This window comes from Ylistrum balloti, unplaced genomic scaffold, assembly GCF_031769215.1.
Source record: "Ylistrum balloti isolate Yb309-2 unplaced genomic scaffold, AGI_CSIRO_Ybal_v1 Utg371318, whole genome shotgun sequence".
NCBI lineage: Eukaryota > Metazoa > Mollusca > Bivalvia > Pectinida > Pectinidae > Ylistrum > Ylistrum balloti.
Genome location: NW_026782703.1, coordinates 1,056,253 through 1,061,150, shown reverse-complemented (window position 1 = coordinate 1,061,150; position 4,898 = coordinate 1,056,253).

Genomic DNA, 4,898 nt, shown 5'->3' with positions numbered 1-4,898 from the left:
CTATCGATCACCTATGTAATGTTAATTCTTGCGTGTCCTTTTTTTCTGGTCTGACTCCTTCCTCTTATGCTTTCTGGCCATTTCTGTAAGGTAACTTTTAGGTCCTCGTCGCTTTTTCGTATTTGCGTCCGCCATATTGCTTCTTTCTACGCTTATACGCATGCGCACCATCAGAGTTAGGAGCGTTAATGTATGAATTCGATCAGGACCGCAATGTTTACATTCTCTTATTTTTAGATATCAATAAAAATGGTTGCAGTGACTTTTAATTTTAGTAATTAACAGAAAGTCTTATGTTTGTAACATACTCTTGGAAAATAGAACGTTTTATATCGTTTTCTCGTATTTTTTTTTTTAATTTATAGTCGCTTTAAACAATAATTTAATTTGCTATCAATATGTATATATTTATCTGGTTAACTTATTTCAATTACTTTATACGTCTTGTACCATTGTACACTTAAAATATATTTGAAAATGGGATTTTTTTTTGTGTGTCATAGAATAGCGATCGGTACCTTTCATTCTGAGGTCTACGGAAGATGTTTGATGACGTCATTTATCCCTTTTTGTTTTGGTGTAAACTCTTTTTTAAAATTGCTTCATCGATAGCATAACTCTCTATTTTCGTTAGCTTATCAGTTTAATAGGATCTTTTATTATTTCCGAAATTTTAAATTTTCAATGGTTTTGTTAATATTAATCCTACAGCGTATGGATGTCGAGACCAATCCTGGTCCAAGACTTGGCGAGCTTTCCCTATTTCATTTCAATGTTAGGATTGTTGGACATAAATTAGAGTACATTGAAGACATGGTAAATGAATATGACGCGTGTTTAACCGAAGCTCATTAAGATGATCAGGTTACTACCAATGCTTTATGTATTGAAGGTTTTCATTCTCCTTTAAACTTGATAGACATTTTGCCGGCGGTGGTATTTTGGTCTATATGAGTAGTCTTTTGAAAGTTGATCGTTTGTCTGAATTAGACTATCATGGTGATGAGGCGATATGGACCAAAATTAGCCTTCCTCACTCTATTTACATTATTGGAATGGCTTATAGACCAGAAAACTCCAACGTACCGTTTTGGGAAAAAGTCAGGGTATCTGTAAATAATGTTCTCGATATATTTCCTGATGTTATAGAAACTGGGGATTTAAATGTTGACGTCTTCACTGCTTCAAATAATCACGTGCTGTTTGATATCATTAACTCCTTGTCACTGACTAATGTTATAAAGGATCCTACTGGACGTACTAGATCAAGCTTACTTGATCCTATACTATTATCAAACTCCATTTCCTGTATTGATTCTTCTGTAACTTCTATTGATAGAACAGTCATATACAATATATATATATATATAAGGTATCACATATCATGTGACTCTGTAAGTTGATAACCAATTGAATGTATAACTCATCACAATATTTCATATGCTATAGAAAATGTTGTCGGGCATAGTCTGTTCATCTGATCTACTCGTTATGCTGTTCAGACTAGGCAAACGTTGCCATGTGTGCAACCTTAGAAACATCCGCATTTATTAATCGTAATATTTAACACTTCAAAATATTCATATTGCTGTGTATCACTGTGTACACTATTCTTGTCCAGTCTTACTGAATTAGTTTGATTTATGATAATGTTTACATATTAATATCTTCTTACTGTTTAATGTAAACAAGTCGCGAGAAATGTGATAATCAAGATGCTAGATCGTATTCACGAGCAAACAAAAAAGTTATTTTTATGAAATATCTCATCCCGGAAGTTTTGTTCTGTGGTATTATAGGACAGTAACCTGAAACACTGTCGGGTTATTATCTTATAGAACGACATCGTCTTAACATTCACTGAATGATCTCATAAAACAAAGTCATTGGAGTGAAACTACTCAGGTTGGATATGTTCAACTAATGCATTAGATAACATATTGCACGATGAATGTTATTTAAAAAACATCTAAATGTCAGCCGAGAGACAATAATCAATATCAGCATAACTACTTAGTTCAAAAGCATAGAATTATGGTAGGAATATAAAGTTTTTTTTTTTTTATTTTGTGATTTTGCTTTCACTCATGAAAATTCATGAATCTGCTAGCCTGTATTTAGAGCTATTCGAAAGTTCAAATTGAACGCTAACCAAAATGTTGCATCTTACAGTTTGCAAATATAAAAAACAAATTCTATCAACTATGAAATCATATTGCATTACTTTGTGTATGGCATGTTGGGTAATGGATCGAATATCCCTAAATATTTATACTCAATAGCTTATCATATATGAATATCAACAATACAATCGAATATTATATATATATATATTACATACAACTGGCAATCTGGGATCATGTTGTCAGTTTGTTATCAATCTACCGGTCTCGAAAATTGGAAACGTTATTGCATAAAATTCAGTTTTATAAGATGTTTCATTAGCTGGCAAGAGACCATTTGTGTAGGTAACTGTTTGCATTCATCAGAGTTGACTGAATAGCAACAAAGTCATGATTCGACAGACGCGTTTGAAGGTTTAAGTGTGTTTTTGTTTGCCGAGATCCGCCTGTAATAAACTCTTTACGAGGATTCGTAGGAGGCATGTGTTTAGCTCCGGGACGGCAAAATTCATTTAGCTTTCCATTTCGGTGTCAGTTGCTTGACAGGTAAATATGATATGATTGTTTCTATTCTACATCGGGACACGCCAATCCTTGTACTTGTTCGTTTTTCTTTAAAGAATGGAATGTTGTGTCGGTTAGTTAGTAATGTATATATATATATTGAATACACCTAAAACTTACAAAGTCATGTTTCGCTAACTACAAGGCCATCATTTTCAGATAAACGACCAGTAAGGAGCGTATTTGTTCTGGGTATACACCGACTGCTGTATTATGTAGTATACACTGAAGCGGAAAGTAGTGAGACGAGATGACGACAAAATTATGAACACTCCTGTACCTTTTTAGTATCGGTCCGCTGATGCGTATCAAGATAGCTTCTTTGCTATATAGGTGTTTTCATTGTAGAGAAGTGCATTGCTGGCTTTAAGCTATTATGAAAAGTTACACTACATTAAGACTGGCTATTTCGGCCTTAAACTACTATGATATATATGGCACATGTAAAGGATTAACACAAATTACTGTAATACATTGTCATGATTGTGATGAAAATGGCAATTCACAAGTTTTGCTTTCAGCGCTTTTTGCATTGGAATGCATTTGTGTGCGTTTGAAGAAAGGAAAAATACGGTTTGCTAAATGTATGCTTAATCTTTTATTTCATTCATTGCAGAAGATAATACAATATATAGGTTTGCAGATGACCTAAGAACCACAGGGATTTAGCATGAATTTCTAACCCACGGTCCATGTATATGTATTATAGTGACACAGGGACATGGCACCAATTTCCAACCCACGGTCCATGTATATGTATTACAGTGACACAGGGACATGACACCAATTTCCAACCCACGGTCCATGTATATGTATTATAGTGACACAGGGACATGGCACCATTTCCAACCCACGGTCCATGTATATGTGTTATAGTGACACAGGGACATGGCACAAATTCCCATCCATGGTCATATATAAGCACTGTAGTGACAAGGGGCGTATCTGTCGACAAGTGGAGACATATTTTTATTTAGTTTAATCTTTCCAATGAGTGTGCGAAGAACCAAAGAATACTGACAAATCATACTTCAGTATTACAAACATTTAGACTGCATATAAATACGGAACTTGCTCGTTAAGTTTGGATTCCTGAACTTCACGAGAATATCATTTACGTGTTATTGCCGGCTCGTATATTTCTTCAACTTAACTTTATTAAAAACTTCTTACTACCATTCTGAGAACTGTCAAATAAGAGTTTCAGTCTTATTGTGTAAGTGTTTCCTTAGGAAGTGGTTTGAGTATATTGATTTTGAAGACATGCATGGATATTTTGACTAATCATCAACACCCTTGTTTAAAATAAGTTTCTATAAATACATGATTTTTTCCTACTATGTATCTTGTAAAAATACGAAGGTTTTTCTGAAAAAGATAGCTCTTTGTTAAAGAGACACAAGTGAATTATGAGTTTTAATATTACTGCTAGTATGACAGGGTGACTGATGATATTTCTTCTATAAAAAAACATTTCATCTTGCATCTCTTCACGCTGCCATACCCTATTATACACTGAAGGAACGTATTCGTTCTAATAGTATGAGAGCTGACTTCTAAATAAATAAATAAACAAATAAAAAGTGTGAACACTGGAAAAAATATATGGTTGTGAACTATTATTCTTATGAAAAAAACCCGTCAGAATCAAGGAAGAAATATACGGAGGACGAAATCCTAAAAATTATCAAATTCCTGCTAGCAACATCTCCACCGCGTGATGTGCTCAGAATAATAATCCAAACTAAAAGAACTACCTAAAAAAATAAAATCAAATGTTCCGGAAGAGAAAGCGTCTTTACTTCATCGACGACGCCCTTCACCTAAATCTTCATCTATCCAAGAAAGTGATCACACGTTCCAAAATGAGAACAAGGTATACACTAACGGAACCAACATGCCCTGTTTGATGTTCGATAGTTGGCCTGTTGTTTCCGTTGTTAACTTTGTTCTTATTTGAGAATCTGATATCATATACTTGGATTGACCTAGATTTACTTGACATGTATCGTCGAGCTGTATAATAAGCATGATTATTTCAATTGTCCTATTTAAAATTTTCCACTTCTTGTTAGCAACATCCCTGCATCTCCAACCAATGATGTTTACATGTTGCAGTTGATTCGATATTCAAACCTGTTCCTATTATCACGATTTTCTTCAAAGAAGTCGTCAAATGCCAGACAAATTCGTAAGACAGGGTTTCTAAAC